The sequence below is a fragment of the Echinops telfairi genome, unplaced genomic scaffold (assembly GCF_000313985.2).
Source record: "Echinops telfairi isolate 266 unplaced genomic scaffold, ASM31398v2 ScPeMD7_7475;HRSCAF=8513, whole genome shotgun sequence".
In the NCBI taxonomy this organism is placed as follows: Eukaryota; Metazoa; Chordata; class Mammalia; order Afrosoricida; family Tenrecidae; genus Echinops; species Echinops telfairi.
Genome location: NW_022111379.1, coordinates 4,195,704 through 4,220,276, shown reverse-complemented (window position 1 = coordinate 4,220,276; position 24,573 = coordinate 4,195,704). Strand labels below are relative to the sequence as shown.

The window sequence follows — 24,573 nt, the reverse complement described above, 5'->3', positions numbered from 1 at the left end:
CCCTTGGTATGATGATATGGGACTACATGCCTTAGAGTTATTGTCAGATATTTTGCAAAGAAAAAGAAGACTTGTTGCCTCTTTAACTTTAGGTATTGTAGCATTATTTGCTATTATAGGTTCCTTGACCGCCTCTGCTGTAGCTTTGGCCCAAGAAGTACATACTGCTAAACATGTTGATGAATTCACCAAAAATGTTACCATAGCCTTAATGACACAAGCAAAAATTGATCAAAAACTTGACACACGAGTTAGTGCCTTAGAAGAGGCAGTAGGATGGATGGGTGATCAGATTCAGGCTCTAAAAACTAGAATGAAGATTAGATGTCACTCGCAGTTTAAATGGGTCTGTGTCACTCCTGTAAGTTACAATAAATCAGCAGTCCCATGGGAAAGGTTAAGAATCATGTTTGGGGAGTATGGAACCATTCAGACATTTCTTTAGACTTAGCCTCTTTACACGCCAGTATAACAGCCATCAGTCACTCTGGCAGCTCTGTACTACCAGCTTCAGAAGTGGTCAAATTTTTGTTAGAAAAAATAACTGGATATATTACAGGAAAGTCCTGGTTATCAATTTTTGTTAATCTGGGAGTTGCAGCTTTGATAACACTTCTTGTTCTCTTTCTTCCAGTCGTCTTCCGACTAACCTTCCACAGTTTACCCTCGGTGCAGGCAGAAATCCAAAGGCTTCATTTGAAAAATAATAAAAAAGGTGGAGATGTTGGGAGCCATCCCAGCCATGCTGTCTAGCAAAGCTACAGCCTGGTGGAAGAAGCTTCTGCAGAGCAGAGCTTCCCAGCGAGGGATTCCAATATCCCTCAAATATTTGCTGTTGTTAAATCCATTCTTGAGAATTTTGTGCATTGTCATGTTTACCGCACCTGGAGCGGATGTGAGGGCAATCTTGAGAAGTACGAATGAAACCAGATCTAAAACTTGCTTCAATAAGACGGGGCTTTCCTTAACTGAGGCACTGGGGAGGTTTAGACAGCGAGACAGCTTTGGGAATTCTCAGGAGGATATGTGGGAATTGAGTAAGGAAGAAACCCCAAAGTTGAGGTCAGAGGAAAAAATGAAACCCACCAAAAGCCCCTGGATTCCATTCAGATTAGGTAGTGGGGGACTCTTTTGGCCTCCCCGATATAGAGGACCTTATAGACTGCCTACCCCAAATGACGCCCCCTTACCTTGGACAGGGGCTTACATAGAAGGAGAGAGAATGGTTAACATTAATAGAAAACAGTAAAAGGGGAAACATTAAGTCTTTGGCAAAGAATCAGACTGTTTGGCTCCCCATGGTGCTCAGGAGTATAAAAAATAAAGGAGACATAGGTAGACAATGGAACAGTTACCATGGGAGAGTTTGTAAAGGAAAATAGTTAACTCTGAGAAGCATTTAACCCTGCTTGTAGATATTAGGCTTTGAAGTAGTACATGAGGTAGTTTTATTATGTTAAGTTAGTCAACCAGGAAAGAAACATTGTGAGCAAAAAGTAGGGCAGTGAGTAGGATGTGAGTCTAACCAAATTTTCTGAACACCTCAATCAAGAACAGTGTGTGACGTATAAGACAAAGAGAACAGGGGGAAGAACCAGGAAGAGGACAGAAAGTGACAGAAAAAAGTACAGACCTCATAATGGTCTTTTACCAGGTTTTAGTGGAAACAATAGGGTGACTTTGGAGTTAATCATAAAGCACTGTTTCTATGTAGTGGTCTACAAAACTTTATGGTATAAATAAAGCTGTTTGGGAGAACTCAGCAGAGATTGCTTCCACCAGAACATCTCTCGTGTCTGTCTCGTCTGTGTCCGCCGACTCCACACCTCCTTCAGGTGTCCAGCTCAACCCTCCCTCCCGGAGCTGGACTCCGTCACCTGTGGAAATACCCCCACAGTGACTTGGCAGGAGAACCCACCTGTTGGGTCCAAAAGGTGTGAGAGAGAGTGCTTATTGGAAGGGATAAAGAGGATGTGCGTTGTTTCCAAGGAGACAGTAGATTAAAAGCTCGGTCTCATGGTCTCAGCTTATATTTGACCTTTTTGCGTCCTTCAAATGAAAAAGACCTTCAAGGTTACATAGTTCAACCAACTTTTTTTTTAATATACAGCTTAACTCCTCTTCTTTCCTCCCTGAGCACACCGGGTGGTCCCCGTCGTTCACATGGACATGCCAGGTGGAGGAGCCCCCTGGCTTGGGAAATGACCGTTGGGGCTACTTGGACAGTTTGAAAGGACTTCGTCATCCAAGAGTGACTAGGAAGACATTCCAGACACTGAGCAAAAGCAGTGGAGAATTCTGCTCCCGAAACAAGCTGAACAGCAGATAGGAAATGTGCTTGCGAGTTCTAACTACTTACGAGAGACGGACCTGCCTGTTGCCCGTGGTGAGCCTCTGCATCTGTCTTTCTCTATTATCCACCCTTGACTCTGGGCTCCTAAGGCAAAGTCTGGCTCCCCAGTTTCATATCGCAGGAAGCTGGCACAGTGTCCAACATATAGTGGACACTCTGTGTACATTTGGGGAAATGAATGGCTCTGCCCCAAGTCCACATACACCTTTAAGATGCTTGCTTTCTGCTGGACAACCAATAAACCAAAACTAAACTCACTGCCTTTGAGCGGATGCTGACTCATGGTGACCCTCTAGGACAGGGTAGAACTGCCCCTGAGAGTATCCAAGACTGTACATATTTGCAGAGTAAAAAGCCCTGCCTTTCTCCCTCAGAGCTGCTGGTGGTTTTTGAACTGCTGACCTTGGAGTTCGCTGCCCAACATGTGCCCACAACACCACCAGGGCTGCCCAGAGATGAGTGAAACAATGCAGTATAGCACATGCAGATACAAAAGCGTCCTCGTGGTTAAGAGAGAGTACAGAGAAGCAACCACAGGGAGACTTCCAGGCAAAAATAGCAAATTTGGTTTTTAAGTATGAATAGAAGTTTGCCAGGTGTTAGAGCAAACAGGCTGCCTGGGTGGCTGGAAGACCGTATTGAAAGCCATGAGGATGGGAATGCATTGTGTTCAGTGCTTCCCATACGACGAGATGGTTACCTGGGAAAGGAGGCGCTTGACCGCAGAGCTGGAGCAGAGAGCAGGAGGCGGAGCAGAAGGGCTGGGGATGAGGCCGGCTAAGGTGTCAGTGCTTTCTTTACCTTGGGAACCGGGAGCCCAAAGCGATGCTGAACAAGTTAACAGCAGGATCCTGATACTTGTCACCGTTCTGCCAAACATAACGCGAGTTCAGATCCTAATATTTGGACCAAATGCAAGCTTGAAGAAGGAAAATGATAAATCTGCTGAACATTTATTATAAAAGATGGCTCACGCTCAGGAAATATGTTAGAAGGGCAGATTTTTCTTTTCAACAACACTTTGCATGATTGCCAATGTAAAGAACAGGAACTGCAGAGAAAACCAAATAAGCAAATGTAAGAGCATCAATTTAAACAGCAGAAACACAGGAACCCACGCAGCCCTGCAGCATCGCTGCTACGGTGAGTCCTTCTTCCCGGGGCAGAGCGCGGCCCAGCCTGGGACTCGGAGTGGGGCTGCGGCTGATGGACTTCAGTTTGCCTTGTGGGGGAGGGGACATGGAGAGGCAATGGTAGGTCTAGTCTCTGGCTCATCCCTCAAATTCCGGGCTGAGTTCTCTCTGGTAGCCTCCCCACTTGGGGACATTCCTCCCCATGCGGGGTAGGCTCAGAGGTCTTCCACTTTTGGAAACCCAGAAGAATAGCCCCTGCATTGGGAGATGGGGGGCGGGGGTGCCCTCCCATGACCTTCAGGCAATGGGGAGCTCCAGGAGTGCCCGCGTGGTAAGACATCAATGATGTCTCAGCTGCCCGAAACGATGGAGCTGAAAGGAGAGTTGGGAGAAGGGAGTGAGAGTTTGCAGTCAGCAGACCCGCTGCTGCGGAGCTAAACTCTGACTCCTGGCCTCGCTGTATGTGTCAGGGGAGAGCATCTATAGGGTTTTCAATGGCTGGTTTCTCTGAAGGGGATGGCCAGGGGCTTTCTACCAAGGTGCTTCTGGGCGGGCTTGACCTTCCAACTCTTCAGGTAGCTTGTTATGTGTTTGCTCCACCCAGGGGTTCCAGCAGCCAGCCTTAGGTCAGCGGGTGCTTCCTTCAAACCCAGGAGGCGGGGTCAGGAAAGTGAGAAGCTGCCCTTAGGAGCATCTAGCTGAGGTGACAGGGGGCAGTTCACCTGTAGCTGAGGTCCTACAGTCTGCACCACACGCGAATCAGTGAGAGACACGACATTGCTAAAACCTCAGAAGATTGCAGTGAGATCTGTTGTCAAACCGCTCCGCCCTCGACACAAAGGGGTGACGCTTCAAGGCTCAGTGCTGCTCTCGCACGCACAACATACAGCGCCTGTGCTACTGTGTTAGAACATTCGTCATTGTGCTTTTGTGTGTGTTTTACTTGTGTGAACCACCCTCATTTAATTTACTGTATTGTATTTTGATAGTTGATGTACTGTATTGATTGGGGTTAGATGTTTTAGGAGGCGTTTCCAACCTAGGGCTGTTAACTTTGTGTAAAAATAAGTCCTGGAAATATGAATCTATAAGTGTGCGTTTGGGGGTCTCAGAACCAACTCTTTGGCTTTCCATTACTTCCTAGGGGGAAAATATTGAACTTTTTGGTGCTGGAACACGACTGTGGAATGAATTGAGTCCGACAACCAAGGTATCCCTGCAGTAGTCACCCCACATAAGATACATATCTCCCCCACATAAGATACATACCTCCGTTGACAACAGAGGTGGCAGAAACACACAGGCATGAGCAAGCTGCAGCCATGGTCCCCCAGGGCCTGGGAAGCAGCCGAGGCTGCCAGGACTCTGGTGGCTGGGAAGAAAATGGGACACCCTTGGCTGGGGTACGGGGTGGGTGAGGGGTGCCCCAGAGGGTCCCTCCCTCCCCTTTACCTTTGCTTACAGGAGGGGGACTGACAAAAGCCGGACTGACCATCACCTAGGACCCTCGAGGATGTGTATTTGGTACCTAGCGAAAAAGGAGAGGTTGACCCAGGCTCTAGCCAAGAGCTGTGCCAGGGTGACAGTAGCGAGGTGACTTGGGCTGTAACAGCCTCAGTGTCTCCAGGGGGCAGCAGCCTCAAGCCCCCAGAATAAGTCCAGTATTGGACCGAGGGGTCCAGGAAGCTGGTAGGATCAATGGCAAAGCTGCTCCAGGGGGGCTGAACACACACATACATATGCACACACTCATTTACTATGAAAGATGAATCAGCAAGTTGATATTCCAAAAGACCAACAGATGACAAATGCTGAGAAAGACATGCAATGAAATGAATAATAGTTTGGGTATGAAATGAAAATAGGCTTCAGAGTAAGCATGTTTAACATCCTCAACAAGAAAAAGGAAATCAGAAATCCATAAATAAGAACTTAATAAAAATGGGAAGAAATGAGACCAGTTGATGTGAAGAAAATCTAACTAGAAGTCAGAGAGAAAGATCTGAGCATTGAAAAATAGCTATCAATAGAATGACTAGCTAGAAATAGGTGAAAAGAGAATATATAATCCCCAGATAGTACTGAGAGCATCACCTGGAATGGTTTCATAACTTTTTTCACTTACCAATGTATTTTATTTTTTAAATCATTTTATTGGGGGCTCTTACAGCTCTTATAACATCCCACACATTAATTGTATCGAGTGTATTTGTACATATGTTGCCATCATCATTTCCAAAACATTTTCTACTTGACCCCTTGGTATAAGATCCTCTTTTTCCCCCTCCCCACCTTGTGAATCCTTTATCAATTGTATATTGTTATTATTATTTCATATCTTACACTGTCCGTTGTCACCCTTCACTCACATTTCTGTTACTCATCCCCTCCAGAGTGAGGGGGGGCTATATAGCCAACCTTGTGTTGGGTTCCCCCTTCCCCCTCCTCAACCACACCCCTACCCTCATGATAGCGCTACTCTCACTACTATTCCTGAGGGGTTTATCTGTCCTGAATTCCATGTGTTGAGAGCTCTTATCTGTACCAATGTGTGTTCTCCGGTCTAAGCAGATTTGTAAGGTAGAACAGGGTCATGGTAGTGGGAGGAGAAATCATTCAGGAACTAGAAGAATGATGTGTGTTTCCTCGGTGCTATACTGCACCTTGGTTGAATCATCCCTTCCTTATAACCCTTCTGTGGGAGGATAGCCACAATTGTCTACATATAGGCTTTGGGTCTCCACCCCAACCCCCTTGTTCACATCAATATAGTTATTTTGGACACCTGCTCCCGTTGACGCCTCATGATCACACAAGCTGGTGTGCTTCTTCCATGTGGGCTTATTGCTTCCCTGCTGGATGGCTACTTGGTTAATTTCAAGCCTTTAAGACCCCAGACACTCTATCTTTTGATAGCAGGGCACCATCCACTCTCTTCCCCACATTTGCTTATGCTTAAATCTTTAGGTTGAACCTAATAACCAAAAAATTTACTCCAAAATCTTCATGCAATTTTCACTCCCATTCATATTTCAAAAGAGAATGCCTGTATCACCTACTGCTCATTAATGTAAGTATTATCCTAAAAATATTTAATGTTTCTATTTTTTTCCTTTCTCTGAGTACTAATGAAATATCATTGTGAAAGAAAAACTACCTTGTCTTCCTCTTTTCTCATTGTTCAGGTGAAGCAGTTCACATCTTGCTTGAGAAGGGACGACTTCTTTTAAATAGCCATGAGTCCATCTAATTTCTCAATATGTTATTTTTTATTAAGTAGATATCATTCTCTTTTCATTATCTAAATCTGACCTCCTTGTTTTTCAACACTTGAAAGAGGTCTTGTGCACACAGTCGAATACCTTGGCACACAGTCAATAAAACACAAGTAAATAGCTTTCCAGTATTGTCTCCTTCCTGCCAAGATCCATCAGATACCAGCAATGATATTCCTTGCTCTGTGTCCTCTTCCAAATACCCCCTGGACTTCTAGAAGCTCCCTGTCAATATACTGCTGCAACTGTTGTTGGATGATAGTCAGTAAAATTGTACTTGCATGTATTGATACCTTTTGATAATTTGAGCTTTCTGTTGGATCACATTTCTTTGGAATGGATACAAATATGGATCTCTTCCAATCCGTTGACCAAGCAGCTGTCTTCTAAATTTCTTGGTATGTATGAGTGCTTCCAGTGCTTCATCAGCTTGTTGAAACATTTCAAAGGGTATTCCATCCATTCCTGGAGGCGTGATTTTGGCTGATGCTTTCAGTGCATCTTGGACTTCTTCCTACAGCACCGTTGGTTCTTGGTCATGTGTTGCCTTCTGAAATGGTGGAATGTCGACTCGTTCTTTCTGGCCCAGTGACTCTAGTCTTCCCAACTTCTTTTCATGCTTCCTGCATGAGTCCCATAGAATTCCTGCATTCTCCCTATCGAATCTTTCAAGATTGCCACTGGAGGCTGGAATGTTTTGTTGAGTTCTTTCCATTTAAGGTATGCTGAGCAGGTTTTCCCTTTTTGGTTTTCTAACTCTCGGTCTGTGTATAGGTCGCCATAGTATTTGACTTTGTCTTCTTGACCTGCCCTTTGGAATGTTCTGTTCAGCTCTTTGACTGTATCTTTTCTTCCACTGACCTTAGCTACTCTGTGATGAAGAGCACGTTTCAGTCACTTCTACATCAACTGTTATTCCCCACCCCCTGGTCTTTTTGATGGCCTTGTGCTTTCTTCGTGTGTTATATTCGTGATGTCTTCCCACAGCTCATCAGGCCTTCTGTCATTGGTGCTCAATGGTCAAATGTGTTCTTGAAATGCAGGGGGGCTGGACTCAAGGTTGTATTTTGGCCCTTGTGGACTTGTTTTAATTTTCTTCAGCTTCAACTCAAACCTACCTATGAGCAGTTAGTTGGTGCTCTGTTCCACAGTCAGCCCACGGCCTGGTTTTAGTTGCTGATATTGAGTTTCCACAAATAGAATCAATTTCTTCATCACTAGTTAGCGGTCGGCCCTATAGTATTAAAACGGAAAAGGTTGTTCCCATCCATAACGCATACTGTGTCTATGAGAGGAGCTTATCAGGAACTATTGGCTGGCTACTTGCTGACAACTATTCTCCTGCTCAAGGTCTGTTCATCAGTTTGGGCCCTTGGGGTCAAGAAAGCTCCGCAGAAGTTTTGTTTCCTTCCTGACATAACCAAGGTTTATTTCAATGAGAAAAAAACATTCAATGAGAAAAATCTTCACCCTTTCTGGGATTGGAATGGCCTACTCATGGAGAACAGGGCAGTTCAGATCACCCAACATCCTTCTGGACAAATTCATTTGCAATGTCAGGGTGATCTGATATACAGCATTTCAGAGCATGTATCATTTTCATCCATTCCCCCCCACCTTATTTCCAACTTAAGCCCTGGAAAGCTGCGGTGAACCTTGTGTCCCTCATGGTGCCTGGCACACAACAACGTCTTCACCGGTAGTTGCTGACCCTGGGCTTAAACAAAGTGTGGAGAGGGCAAGGCTGTGGCCTGTTTCAGGAGATGACTGTCACAAGGAATCCTGGGACCAGGAGCAGCTCTGGTTGAACGCAGGTTGTTTGCCTGTGCAAACAACAAAAACAGAGGCTCTAACTACCGTGGGGTCCATTCTGACTTAGGGTGACTGTGGGTCGGAGGAGAACTGTGCTTCCCAGGGCACTCGCTACATGCCTGGTTTGGGGAATTAGATGGACATGCCTTTCTTCTGAGGTATCCCTGGGTGAACTTGAACCCTTCAACTCATTGGTTGACAACTGATCACACTGTTTTTGTGCAATTACAGCCCTGGAAACTTTAATAAGACCCCAATGGAAGAAGTTCTGCGCGTCTGCTTGTCAGACAGGTAAGCTCTGGTGCCTGGAGATTGAGACAATGCTAAGATCATGGCATTAGCACAGCATTCTTTGCTGCTTTATTTTGAGAGCAATAGTAATTTATTCTCCCATGGTTGCAGAGACTAGAGATTTGAATTCAGCGGGGCATAAGTAGTTCATCAGATCTCTGCCTTTGCCCTCAAGTGCCCATCCTCCCTCTGCATTCATGTGGCGTCTGTTTCTCTTCGGTTTCTTTTATTTTTGTTCATAATCCACTTTGTTGACATCTGCGTTGTGTGCAATGCAATTCAGCGGCTTAAGCATGGACCACACTTTGCTGAGTCCCCGGGACCTGCCCAGCTCCTCCTCTCTCCGCGGCTCCGATGCACCACGGCCGGAGAGCTGCCTGGTCGGGGAGAACCTCTGGGAATCCTTGCCTTCAGAGGCCGCTCTCCTTCAGGGCCAAGCCCCAAGTCCGCTTCTGTTAGGTTTTTCGGGTGGGAAATACCTTGGTTCTTGGCTTCATCCCAGAAAGAACTCATGCCAAAGTCTGGTTTGTGATCCAAGTGAGTTTTTATTAAGGACAGAAGAAGTGTCAGGTTGTACAGTCACTGGACACGTGGTAGCCAGAGGCCAGAGAGACAGCAGCACAACCATGCAGGAGGGAGAAAAAAGGGTAAAAGGAAAAAGGGGCCCCAAGCAGTCTGGGGGTCCAGGTATTTGAGGCCTGTGGTTGGGAGGCATGGGTGAAGGTATTGCTTGATCCCATTGGCTGAATTAAGCCCACCTGGGTCTTGTTTGGGCCGCCCAGGTGTGCCGCCCACCTGGCTCAGGCTAGAATTGGCCATGCGCTGGTTCTCCGCAGTAACCTCCTGCAGGGGTCCTCGCAGCCCTAACGTGCTACCACTTCCCTATAGAGACTTCTCCCATCTTCTGCAGCCCAGAGCCCCGCTACTTTCTCACAGACAATTCTGGGCGGAGGAACATTCTTGCATCCTTGTTCCTCTCTAATCCTGAGTTCTCTTCAGGGTGGGGGCACTGCCTGGCCTGCCCGGCCCGTGACCACGCGGCTGTGAGCATTACATGAACTAGCAGCCGAAATAGCAGCGGCCTCACAGCAGACAATCAATCCGCTGCCCTTCCCTCAGAAGGTGGTTTGGTTATCCTCCACCACCTCCTTTGTTCCTGCAACTCCGGAAAGAGGATTCGACTTGGTTTTCTTGTGACAGATATATCTGAGCCCCTGGGACCCCAGCTGACCCCCATGCTCAGAACTGGCACTCTTGGTTCACCGCTAAACACTGAGGCAGTTTGCTGCCCGTGACCCTCATTGTTCCGTCCCGTGAAAAGGGTGCTGAGACCCTGACCACCGCGTGGCGTGTTCAGACCCCACTGAGGGATCACAGACACCCTCACTCACCGGCATGGTGTTGGGAGGAGTTGCACTTGGCCTTGGGGCTCCAATTCCCTTTGTGTTCCTCCCTTCTTTCCTTCAGGGGTCCTGGTACTGAAGGCAGAGTGTAGGGAGCGCTCAGATGCTGGGAGAGGCACTCCCTTCCTCCTTGGACAACCCCCCCCCTCCATCCCTCTTCTCCTGGATGCCGAGCTTCAAGCCCTCACTGACTTCTGCAGCCTTCAGAGCCTGCCGCCTAGGGCCAGCTCTCACTGCCACCACCACTCAACCCACAGTGGGAGAGCAGGCTATAGAAAGGAGGGCAGCGCCACCTCCCTCCTCATGCCCACCTCACAGTTAAGCTTAGAGAAGCCTAAAACACGCACTGCTGTCCAGTTGATTCCAACTCCCAGGGGCCTGGAGGACAAAGTCAACTTGTCCTCTTACCATCCTTCCTCTGGTTCAGAAATAGTCTTGGTGACAGAAATAACATCAGAACCCGCATCACAGGATTTTGTGGCACCAACAACCTTTTTCTACATCACAACAACATGCTACATCACACCAGATTATGCTACTTCAATGTTGGTCTTTTCTTTCTTTCCTGCTTTCTAAAGGCCTGCTGCTTTCTCCACGGGTGATATCCTTGATATTATGCAGAAATGTCATACTCTTTGCTCTTCACCACTTATTTACTTGTAAGACCCTCTCCATCGGCTCGCTCAGTGTCACCTCACTGTGTTTAATGGCTGAAAGGATCCCACTTCTGGTCCCCTTTTGGTGTTTGTTAATTTGAGTGAAAGTTTCCATGATCTTACCCAACTGTTGTGGCAAATGTCTTACTTGCATGTTTTTATGTACTTTTGTATTTGCCCATATTTTCTACATGACTAAGGTTTGTATATTTCTCTCCCTCTTCTGGTGTGTGAAGCCCTTCAAAAGCAAGATGGTCTCGTGGCCCCTGGAGAAATAAATGCAGGAATAATTTCCTAATAATCATTGCAAAACCTGCCTGCCTAGAGTATTGATTGGATCTTGTGATCATCGTGAAAACCTGCTCCTCTCTTCCTGTGATCTATGTTTGAAAAACCAAAAACTTGTTTCTGACCCCTAGTTTAAGCTATATATAACTTGTTTCACTTTCACGGGAGTTTTTCGGCAGTTTGGAGGTAGCAAACCCATCTGTTTCCTTCTCCCAGTGCTCGGTCTTTGGCTGGCTGCTGACAGACTTTCACAGACCACTGTTTTCTGGCTTTCATTAGAGACTTCTCACCTTCCAAGCAGGACACCAGGGTTCGATTCCTGGTCATCAGTGTGCCCCATGTGTAGCCACCACCTGTCAGTAGAAGCTTGCATGTTGCTATGATGCCAGCTAGGTGGCAGCAGGGCTTTCCAGGGTGCGATGGGAAGAAAGGCCTGGCATTCACTGATGTTAACTGCTGGTCAATATCAGCCAGAGAAAACTCTAGCATCACAAGGGTTGGTGGCACCTAGCAGCATTGCACACGTTCACACACACGAGTGAGTGCATGTAATCACTGTGGGTTTGCACTGTGGAGGAGTCCCCAGAGCTAGGTCTCACTGCTATTGTTTAGAGTTTCTTCTGCACCGACTCACCACAGTTGGCCAGTCAGCTTCTCTCCGTATATGGTCTTGGCTCACTTGGCCCAGGGCAAGGAGAGCCCTTACAGAGAGAGGCCCACCCGCTCTCTCTCTATAGGAGCCAGGTTTAGCTGAGGGCTAAGCGGGGCCATATAGAGAAGAGCCAGGCCTCTCTTCACATGTAGGCTCAGGCCTGGCCATGGCAAGGTGAGCCTGTCCAGAGAGAGGCCAGGCCTCTCCATATATAGGCTTGGCTGGGCCAGGAGCTAGCTGAGGTCCTATAGAGAAAGGAAGCCCTCTCTCCATATGTGGACTCAGCTCAGCCAGGGTCTAGGCTAGGCCATATATTGAGAGAGGCCAAGCTAGGCCAAGTTTGGCCAGGGGCTAGGCAAGACCCTATAAAGAAAAGTCAGGCCTCTCTGTGTTTATGGACTTGGTTTGGCTCGGGGCTATATGAGGCCATATAGAGAGAAGCCAGGCCTCTTTCCATAGGGCCTTGACTAGGCCCAGGGCTAGGTGAAGCTGTATATAGGGGTTAGGTGAGTCTTAATAGAGAGAGACCAAGCCTCTCTCCATATACAGGCTTGGCTCCGCTGGGACTAGGCAAGGCCACATAGAGAGGCCAGGCCTTTTTATGCATATGGTTCAGCCCGGCTGGGGCAAAACACGGCCATATAGAGTAAGGTGACCAGACGTCCCACTTTTGGCGGGACAGTCCCAATTTTTGGCGTTTTAAAAGTCTCGATTTTTTGAAAGAATGCATGACAAGCTAGGGAACAGTCTATTTGGTCCATATAGACCAAATTTTTAATCAAGAACTCCCACCCCCCATCAATGGTGTCCTGCTTTAAATCTGGTCACCTTAATATAGAGAGACCAGAACTCAGAGGTCAGGTGAAGCCGTGTATAGAAGCAGCTGTGTAGAGAGAGGCCAGCAGTTCTACTTGGCCCACACGGTTGCTTTGAGAGAGAATTCACTGAATGGTACTGAATTTGGTTTGGGGCATTTTGGTTTTGTAGCATACCTCTTCCTAATGTCAGCAACCTGACTTCTGTGGGAAGCTGCCCTCAGCTGCCGACCTGACCTCACCCTAAGAATTCTGGGTGTGCCAGGGAGCTTCCACCTCCTTCTCCCCACAGCTTCCGGAGCCAGCAAATACGGGACTACGGCCCGAGAGGCAGCAAAGTCAGAATACCCATGGCCATCGGGGATGTTCCCATTCACACCCGGGTCCCCGAGGGGTCTGGGGCAGCCACTCTCAGAGCACTCCTGTGAGGGGGTCCCTGCTTGCCTTCCTCCCCCTCCCTGTCTCGTTTCCCCAAACCTTAGCAGGGTCCCCTGGGAGCTTCATAAAAGATTTGCACAAAAATTTGTGTTTCAGCACTGTTTGTGGGGAACCCTATTTAAGTAAGCAGGTTCTGGCTGCCACGCTGTCTCAATGCCTTTCCTGAAGTTAGGGGTGAAGGTCCGCAGAGGGGGTGTTCCCCTTCACCCCCCTCAGGATGCAGCTGGAGAAGATGGTTAGACAACAAGCCGAGGACTGGGTTGGCTGGAAGATGAAGAAGAGATGGCAACGGTATCGGTGTCTTTTATCACCAACAAATGTAACTCCTTCCTGACAACCACCAGAGCAGGAAGAGTGAGGTACATCTCATGGTCAGTCGGGGCTCTGTAGGCTGCAAAGCTGCCTTGTTTTCATCCGCCCCCTTGCACATGCCTGTCCACCTCCTCCCTGCCGCTCCAGCTCCAGGCACCAGGGTTCCCTCCCATGCTGTATTTTTAAAGCATGTCTTCAAGGGATACTTGACAAGCAACCAACACGTGCAGTTTGTATATGACTTGGCATACTTTCATGGACACACCAGTTTCATTCAGCACCACAATCAAAATTGTGACCCGAGTCATCATCCCAAAGTCTGTTTGCTGACTTTGAATCTGGAATCGTGGGAGTGGCTGAAGTGGGGGGTCACCTGATGGCACGCTTCCTGCTGAGTAACCTTGCTACCACCGTTATTTGGATGTATGGAGCTTTCTGGCCCTGGCTTTCAATGGCCCCATCAATTTTTTCATTAAGAGTTGCAATGGGCATTGGACTGGAACTAGGTTTCTGGAGGGAAAGAGCCACTCCCAAACCCAAACCCACTACCATTCCGACTCATAGCAACCCTATCTAGGGTTTCCAAGGCTGTGAATCTTTACAGAAGCAGACAGCCTCATCTTCCACCCACAGAGTGACTGGCGGGTTTGAACTGCCAACCTTACGGTGAAGCAGTCCAATGCAGAGTGAGTGTCTTCAAGGCTCATTGGAGCCCTCTCAGGGCCCTGGAAGTCCAGGGAGGAAGGGTCTTCCAGGGGTGTGGCCCCTGCTAAGGTCCCTCTCCCACACTGTGTGGCTCCCTTCAGGGTCTAGCTCCTCCGTGGTCCAGGGTCAGCTCCCCACATGGGCTGCTCAGAAGTAGGATGGGACCAGAGACCCACTCACCTCTCCCACCTGGCCACTGTTCTCGTATGGGAACTCTGAGCACTGGTGCCCCACCCCACCTGGACTCGAGACAGACCATCTCTGCCTGTAATGATAAGGAGGCAACTACTTAATATTCATTGAGGCGGGGTCGAGTGGAGGTTCGGCACGTGTACTCTTAATCCTCTTGTCTGAGTTCTGAATGCCACTTGTAACTGTACGTACTTGGGCCTCCATTCCCTCACCCATAATGTGAAGATACTAACAACACCCCCAGCAGACTGCAGGGTGCTCAATGAGAGGACCCAGGCAGAGTAGCATGCCAGGTGCTCTGTGTCTACTCAACTTGGGTGTGCTTGGCAGCTGCCCTGGGATGCACCCTTTGGCTCTCATATCAATAGATTTACCCAATTTATTGAACACCGCCATGAGCCAAGACCTGGGAGATGCAGAAACGACTGAGGCACACATCCATGGTGGAAGAATCTTCCTGTCCAGAGGGGGCGCAAGTTTAAAAGAAACAAAAAGGGATGATGCTAATATTTACTGGGTGTTGACTGTGCCAGGTTAGCATGAGCACTCTTGATCTGACTTAATTCCCACCACAGTGTGAAGAGCTGGGCACTGTGATCAAATGAACCCACACATACAAAGCTCTGGGCTTGGACAGCCGTTACGGAGGATACATTCGAGATATCATTTAAAATCTTTATTAGGCCTGGTTTGGAGAAGAACGAACTGAGGCTTACAGGGGTGACGTGATGTGCTCAGGAGCCCACTCTTCATACTGTCTGTCTCATTGCTAACTCCCTTAATCTTGGCCACTGATCTCAGTGTCTCCCTTAAACCCATGAGCTTGTTGGAAAATACACCTTCTCTTGGTCAGCATTATTCACAGTAGCCCAAAGGCAAAAACAACTCAAGTGTCTGTCAGCAGGTGAAGGGATGGACAAAATGTGGTGTCCTTACAATGGGACATCATTCAGCCATAAAGAGAAATGGAATTTGAATGCATGCTATGACATGACTGAACCCCGAAAATATTATGCCAAATGAAATACGAAAAACAAAAGCAAACCCACGGCCCTGGAGCCGATTCAGACTCAGCAATCCTACAGGCCAGGGCAGAGAACTGCCCTGTGGGTGTCCACGAGTGAAACTCTTTACAGGAGTAGAAAGCCTCATGTGTCCAATTCTTTGAGGTGAGATCTCAGCCCTTTTGGATAAATTCAATGATTTTTACATTCAATGCTATGCAAATTCTTTTATCTCTGCCCCCCTCATTCTTTCCATTTGAGACCATTCTGAATTTTGATTATGATATCTTGAAACCAATAAAATTGATATCTTTAGCTAAGGCATTGAAAGTTTTAAATGGTTTAATTGGACATAGAACAGTTTGCTTTTAATTTAGCTCAAACTTTGACCTCAGTCAGTCATCTGGTTTCCCAGTCTTGTGATAGTTACTGTTATGTTGTGTATCAACTTGGTTAAGCTAGGGTACCAGTTACTTGATACAACAACCATCTCATTGCTTTTATTGAGTGAGTTAAACAACAACAACAACTCCACTGTCATCAGATTGATTCTCATTCATAGTGACTTCCATGACTGAAAATCTTTATAAGAGCAGATAGCCTCCTCTTTGCCCCCCAGAGCATCTGGTGGGTTTGAACTGCTGACCTTGTGGTTAGCAGCCCCACACCTAACCCACAGCACCACCAGGGCTCCTTCAAAGAATAAAATAATTACATGTGGCTAATCAGTCAGCCTTATGTAAAGCAGGTTACCTCCCATAAAGTGGGTGGGCCACAACCAAGCAGCTAAAGTCTTTATGAGCAAAAAGGAAGATTCTCCACAGTCCAGACTATAAATAGACATTTTTCCAGAACTCCCTCTGTCTCCTCTTCCCACTGCTTTGGAGGCACAAGACTACAGGAATCTCCAACCTGTTGCCTGACTTACGAGATTTTGGAATTGCCAGCCCCTAAATACATGAGCAATTCCTCAAGGAAATGTGTGTGTGTGTGTGTGTTCTGGTTCTGACTGGTTCTGCCCCTCTACTAAAGAACCTTTAATCACTCATTATTGAGCCAACAGAGAGGTAGTTAGAGCAAAGTGCACTCTAGAACAAGGAGGGTAAGAGTGAAAATAATATCACACACACACAAAGCCAGAGCATACCAGCGTCACTTAGTGTGAGCCGCTGCACACACACTAATAATGCCCTCAGCACCACATAATAATACATAGTTCAAAAGATGACTGAGTCCTAAGTCAAGAATAGACCAATTTCAGTTCCATATATGCTCTTAAGGCAGAGGAGTGTCCCATATACTCTGTTTAAGAGTAAAAAAATCTTTAAAATGTTGAAAATAAAAGAAAAAATAGATGCTTAAGGGATAAACTCCAGTTATCTGAAAAAATTACATTTTATGGAACAGCCAAAAACTTAATAAATGAGGTGCACAATTTTATCATTTTGCTATAAATTTATCAACACAATGAGCAGCTAAATTGCAGGATAAGTTGAGAGATAAATGAATGAACATTTCATATCATTTCCACATTGTCTTGGATTACTTTCCTGTTCAGAGTTTGAAATTACTACCTAATCCAACAATTTTTACAAAAAAGTACTACTTAACAATATTCTATTAGCTCTAGTCTGATTAAGCTTTGCAATGACACACTAATACATTTATGAAACTAATTACAGAAATTCCATCTCAAAGAATTAACCAAAAACTACAACAAAACAACACAAGAATTAACCATATAAAAAGAAACATCTTTCATTTGTCAGAATTCTTGTTCTTCATTAGATGAAGGAATATCCTAGTTTTTTCCTCTCTGCCAAGCAAATTCACTGTTTGTGTAAGTTTTCAGTGATGTGTAGTGAGAGCCTCTGCTCAGATTAGCTAGTTCTGAGTATCGGATTATACAGGGTTGTCTCCTGCCCAAGAAGGAGAACGGCAGCAGGACACTTGTTGCTGGCATTTCAACAACCGCCTGTACTTACCTTCCTCCCTTTTCCCTTTCCTCCTTTGTCGCTCCCTCCCTGTCTTTCCTCATATGTCACCTGTGCATGTCTCCAGGTAAGAAAGTGTAAATTTACTTTATTCTAGACATCCCCTGTGAATCAAAGGATGATGGACAGGGAACAAGCAACTATGAAATTGGTTTTCTCCTTGTATTTAAAATATATTTTGTATTCTTCTGTATCGTTGTTATTATAAAGATGGAAAAATATAATCAAGAGTTCTTAAACCCTTATTCCGAAGGGCCGGAGGAAGTAGGCCTATGCTGTTGGAAGAGTTTCTGGTGGAGCCTAATTGAAAAGTAATTCAGAAAAGCAAATTAAATATTATAATTTAATCCTTCTCTGGAGAGTTAGTCCTAAGAAATACTTTTTTAATTAGGATGTCAAACTGTTGAAAGCACTTAATATATATACCCCTATTATTTTAAAAAGTAGGAACATCAATTTCTAATAATTAGGAATTGATTAAGTATATATAATGTGTAAATTCAGTGAAGTACCATGTAAACATTGGAAATTATTTTGAAAGGCTAAGTAGCAATGTAAAAATTCATTTGATACAACATTATAGTAATAAAGTAATATAATTTGTTTTTTGCAGTAATCTCTTCATATGCACAGGATGAGGAGAGTAAAAATAGATATTTGTATTGAAGTGGTAGGATCAATGTGAATGTTTTTCTGATTAAAATTTTCTCTAATGCTATGTCTAGTGTATGAAAAGACAGGGGAAAGAAAACCTATTTTATGATCACAAGGACATTAAGCCTTTTGGTAGCAGATGGCAAGCTCTCTAGATTATTCTCTTACCTCTATCATCACTTACAATAGTGACATTGGCAAATCATTTTGATTCCTTGAGCCCAAGTTATTCCCAACTACAAAATAAAGAGTTGGATGAGATCGTTTATAATCTTGCCTTCGGTTGTTACCGTTTTAGAACCTTTCATTTTAATCTGTCTACCTTAAAAGAATACTGATCACTATTAACCACAAAATATTTTTCAAATCTTGGAATGCATACAATTCCAAAACAGAATACTGGTACTTCTTTTTAACCTTAAGAATTAGTATAGTCAACAGTGAACATCAAGTTAATCAAAAATACTACCTTAATTTGCCATTGATATATTTTCTTTGCATGCAATCTGATTGAAAAATATACCATCACTGGTGGAATTTGATCAATAAAATAACATAATTATAATAACTATTTTGAAAGTCAACATATATCCTTGATGTATGATGCACATTCGGAATCACTGCCAATATGTGAATTACATATTACTAAGAGACTGGAAATTATATTACTGTCAGGGTCTATTATTGTTTTTTTGCAGATGCGTACAGCTCACTAATGTTCTCTGCTAGAGGTCATTCAATCATCTTAGCCCAGTAAGAGTGGATTCCTGAGAGGTTCTGTATGTTCATTTATCCCAAACTGACCTGTACTTATTCTGTTTGTTCTGTACAATTGTGCTTATATATAATGCTATATGAAATATGGATTATGAATGCCAAGTTAGTGATTTAAAAACAATTTATAAATTATCAAGGTCTTATGAGGGAGGGGTTAGCGGGGAGGGAGGGGAAAAATGAGGACCTAATGTCGGGGGCTTAAGTGGAGAGGAAATGTTTTGAGGATGAGGGCACTGAATGTACAAATGTGCTTTACACAATTGATGTGTGTATGGATTGTGATAATTGTTTTATGAGCCCCTAATAAAACGATTTAAAAATAAATAAATAAAAATAAAAACAAACCCGCTGATTTTTCTTTCCTTTGCTCATTTACATTTTGAACTTCCAATAATTAATATTATGGCCCTAGTTATACCCCATTAATCTTATTAGACCTGCGTGTGTTCATTTGCATCATTAAGATTGTTCAGTGCATAAAATCCAAGATAGATAAACCCTTCAGTAATAATAACAGTGGTAATGATTCCTTGAGGGTACTGGAAGAGTGGGCAGTGAAGGGGAAGAAGGGGGAACTGACAGCAGTGATGACTGTACAGCCCCACTTGAGAGGAACAAATAACAGAATTTGATAGGTGAATGGATACACTGGATAGTGTAAGATACACCAAAATAATAATAATAATATAACATACTAATAAGAGTTCCTGGGGGGTAGGATGGTGGGGAGGGGATAAATGGGAGCTGATATTAAAGAGTTCAAGAAGAAAGAAATGTTTTGAAACTGATGGTGGCAGCAATTGTACAATTACGCTTTATCTAATTGAATTACGGATTCTTATAATATCTGCAAGAGCACCCAATAAAATGATTTTAAAAAGAAATAAATGAGACACAACATGAGTGGAGGTGTGCTCTCCCAGGTTCATAGTTCACAATAGCGAGAAACTGGAAGCAGCCAAATACCCAACAGTGGAAGAATGGATAAAGAAACCATGGTACATACACCCAATGGAATATTACGCATCCCTTAAAAAGTGATGGAACACCACATGACATGGAAGGACCAGGAAACCATTATGCCGGGTGAAGTCAGTCAATCGCAAAAGGACAAGTATTGTATGTGTCCACTACTATAAGAAGAAAACACCAATTAAACAAATCTTAGGAACCAATTCCTGAACAAAAGAAGAGAAGGCTGCCTACCGACAATGAGCCACACATCATTTCACTTTTGCGCACTTCACAAGAGCTAACGTGAAGGCGGAGCCCTCACGCTGCCTGGGATCGCTCCTTCAAGAGGGGTGGATTGGGAGATGTCCATTCACTTCAGGCTAGACAGCATCGAAACAAGGCTGGGGAAAACCAACGGGGGCCCCACAGGACTGGAAGGAGAACCTTGCCGGGAAATCATGCCAAGACCAGGAGAGGGGACCATTTCCATTGTGGGGGAAACACAGATAGTGCTGTTGGTGAATGTGGTGGGCAATTGGGGAGAACCTCATAGCAGGAAGGGATGCTAAACAATGTGTATGGAACCTAGGGGGACAAGGGGCCAGATCTTCAATTCCTGGGTAGACATTATGAATGTGTCTACTCAACCTTCAGTGAACCATGCCAGGGACTAAACACCATGATAATCAAGGAAGCTGACCTTGTAGGCAGCATGTTATAATACAGGGACTCTACCAGAAGCACTTAACAGAGAGGCCCGGCTGAATGAACTGAGCCATGTCTCGAAGGTGCCTGCACCCTTGGGCTGAGGACAGGGGTACTTGGATGGGAGAGGAAGCAGAGAATGGCTGCCCCAGAATTGTAGAAATGGTGGTCATTGGCTTTTGGAGGGGACCCCCAGCTCAGTGGGTGTCTAGTGAAAAGGGACACAGGATCACCATACAGGTAGTACCTCAGTGCCCACCCTGCAGTGACATGACAGGGTCTGATCCATTGAGCAGGGACCTAAATGTGGAAGAACTGACCCAGGAAGGTCCCCCATGACATCAGTCCCCATACTTAGGATCAACAGAGCCCAATCGAATGGGATTGAACTGTGTGGGGCAAAAAATCGTGGACGGTGGCTCGGGGTGGTACTGTTTCCTCATACAGTGTCTGGTGTGCCGGGTCACTGGGAAAACTGATGACGATGATAGTGCAATCGACTTACACGCCGGGGGTGGTTGACATGCTGTGCTTCTTTGGGCTTTTGCTTTCCTGCTTGTTGCTTGTTTTCCCCCCTTTTTCTTTCTTTTTACTTTCACTATGTGTATTCTGTTTGGCTTCTGGTTGGCTTATGGCTACTATTGAGGGAGTTGGCCTTGGAGGGTTTTGATTTTATATTATGGACGTGAAAGTAAACCTGGGACGTGCAACCTCCATGGACAAGCAGATGGTGTCTAGCTCCAATCACGTAGTTCGGATACCATCGCCCTACTTGATACTCACCTTCATGAAATGATCACTGAAGATAAATGTGGTGAAGAAAGTAGATGGTGCTGGTTATCGACTATCAATCAGAGAAGTGTCTGGGGTCTTAAAGGTTTGTATTCAAACAAGCAGCCATCAACTGAAGAGTCAACTAAGTCCACACAGAAGAAGCACACCTGGTTGTGCGATCCAAAGATGGCAATTACAAAATGTGAGTATGGCGGAGGGCAAAGTATCAGAGCAAATATTATGACCATAAAAGGCTGTGGACAGTGGGAGCTCAAAACCCATCTGCAGACTACCTAGTTTGACAGAGCTGCTGGCAGGTCCCCTCTTAGCCACAGACAAGAGTCTCCAACAGCCTTATCATCAGGCAGAGACCATTGTAATTTTGATTATGCTCAATCAAACTCGATACTTGACCAGTTGACCTCTCTATAGACATGACCTGAATTTGTTCTGGGTGCACCTATCTCTTACTTGTTCCGTGACAGAAATTTCTTCCCTGGCTTTTTGAATGTTGATGTGGGTCTTTTCTTTCTTACTGTGTTTTTGTCTTTATATTATTATTATTATTTTATCCTTATCACCTTATTTTGACTTTGTTTTTCATGTTTCTGTTGGATTTCCCAGTTTGTGACACACAGGAGGCGTGGATGCATAGTGATAAGTGATGCAGGGGATGTGGGCGGAGGGAGTCGGAGACAGGGAGCGAGAGAGGATGCAGGGAGTAAACAGTGAAGGCGAGAGGGGGAGGGAGCACTAGAACTGATTGTGATTGCACAACTCATCTTAAAGGTGATTTAACCATGGGGAGGGATGTCCTAAACTTGATGTGGTAATGATTGTATAATTCTTGATATGGCTGAACAATTGAATTGTATGATATATAAATCATATGCCAACAAAACTGGAAAAAATATTAACATGATAAAAAGAAAGTATGTTCAAATATAAAGGCAAAGAGACACGCTGTGGTGCCGGGCATTTCTCTGCAGCTCCGCCCAGCCCCAGTGCCCATGCTGGCCCTCCAGTGTATAGTGGTCGGCGCTGGCGCCGTGGGGAAGTTAGACCTGCCTACTGATTAACTACACCACCACAAATGCCTTCCTGACAACTGCTCAGTCAATGTGATGGTAGACGGGGCTGTGGGACACAGCGGGTCAGGAGGACTACGACCAGCTGCTACCCCTACACTGATGCCTTTCTGATCTGCTTCTCCCTGGTGAGGCCAGCATCCTTTGAGAACGTCTGCCCCAAGTGGTACCCAGAGGTGTGGCATCACTGCCCCCACACACCCATCTGCCTGGTTCATACCAAGCTGGACTTGCAAGACAACAAGGACGCCATCGAGAGGCTGCAAGACAAGAAGCGGGCACCCATCACCTACCTGCAGGGCCTGGCCATGGCCGGGAGATGGGCTCCCTCAGGTACCTAGAGTGCTCAGTGCTGACCAGAGGGCTTCCAAGAAGCCATTCAGGCTGTGCTCTGCCCACCCCCTGAAAAAGCACCATCGTGGCCGGGTGGGCTGTGGGGAGCAGCCCCCAGCCCGTGTCTGCTGTCCTGTTCAAGTGTGTGGTCCCTGAGTCAGAGGGGGTGGGTGGGCATGGAGGGTACATGGGAAGGAGGCCGCCCAGAAGGCATGGGGGCACCAGGCCTTCTCTTTGAGGGTGTAGGGCTCAGCCCTCTTCATCCCCAGAGGCTGGGAGGGAGCAGGGTCTCCCTACATGGCTGCAGGAGTGGGTGCTTGGCAGCCCCAGGGTGGCTTCCCTGTGGGGAGTGCTGGGGCCTGGAGTCTCTTCATCTTGATGATTTTGTCTGATAAAGGCTCTCCAACACACACACACACACACACACACAGAAAAAGGACTAAAAATGGTTCGTTATACAAACTTAACAAAAATAAGGAAGTTGAGGAAATGAGAGACAACAAGGTGCAAAATAAACAGAAGACAATTACAAAATGGCAGAAGGCTTTCCTTATTAGTAATCACTTTAAATATAAATGGATTAAATTCTTCCATCAACAGGCAGAGAATGACGGAATGGACAAGAAAACATCATACAATTAATTATATGCTCTTTACAAGAGACCCACACAGATCCCAAAACACAACTAAACTGAAAGTGAAAAGACAGAAAATATTCCAGGCAAACCTGTAACGGAAAGAGCGCTCAAATGGATACATTAATATCACTCTAAATAAAAAGCTGTTACTAGAAATTAAAAAATGAATACAAAAGGGCTTCGAACAGTTCATGGAAATAAGGAGACTTCCGTCAAGACGGCAGCCTAGAAGACACAGTACACAACCTCTACAACAGAGCCATGAGAGGCCAAGTGGAACAGACACAGGTGATAATCCTGGAGGCCTGAGCTTCGAAGGGAAAGATAGACAAGTGAATTGGATAAAGTCTTTCAACGAGCTGGCCTGATACAGTCATCTTGAACAGCAGTTTAGCAACACGAATGCCCCCATCAGTCACTGGTCAATGTCCGCTTGCTCCACCCATCCTCTAGCTACCACAAGTGTAGCCAGTCAGAGTGGCACCACTTCAACTCTGGATGCCAATGGACTCTGCTTTATCAGACCAGTGGGCAACAACACCTTCCAACTTGCCTGTCCCCAACTGCTCTCTGGGCCAGAAATAGTTTCTTTTGGGCACAAGCTTCTGGGCCCCAGGCACCCTCTGACGAGGCACGAATGACTTCCACATCAGGCACCCTGATCTTGGGCATCATTCGAGGCCAGCACGAACTCTGTTTTGACCCAGGCATTCTACCCCTCAACCTCCACTCCACCCTTTCAGAAGGCGCCAGCCCACGTCCAAGGCGTGTGCCCCAGCTTTCTCTTCTGTGGGCTTGCCCCGGCTCCGGTGCTCTACTTATCTTGCAGGCTCCACTTTCCTTTCTCCCCTCATCTTTCATGCTTTCTACTTCTCGTTTTACCCTCGATCTCCCTTTCCTTTTCTCCCTTCCCTTATTAAATCTTTCTTCTCAAATAGCTTTTTCTCTTTATTGTCCTCGTCTCCCCCTCGTTTCTCCTTTATTTTTCCTTTCTTCTCTTCCCTTGTTATTTTTCCATTCCTTTTTTTCTATTTTTAGTTGTTATTTTTTCTTGCTCTTGTTTGCCTGCTTTCCCGCATTTTTTCTCTTTATCATTATTTCATTTTTAGTTGTTACTTCAGTTGTTTTTGTTTTTTTTTGTACCACCTACATAGAGACAGCCATCACACCAGAAGGGCCCTTCCACACTCCTGCTTCCTGCAGCTCTACCCACTGAGCAAGAGCCACTTTTAAAAAAAATCATTCTATTGGGGGCTTATACAGCTCTTATCACAATCCATACATTCATCATCCATTGTGTCGACAAAGCACATGTGTACATTTGTTG

At 45.6% G+C, this 24,573-nt stretch overlaps 1 pseudogene; it reads left to right on the top strand.

Moving 5' to 3' along the window:
• Positions 1-22,197: 22,197 nt before the first annotated feature.
• LOC101650576 overlaps positions 22,198-24,573 on the top strand; it is a 7,852-nt pseudogene continuing 5,476 nt past the window's right edge.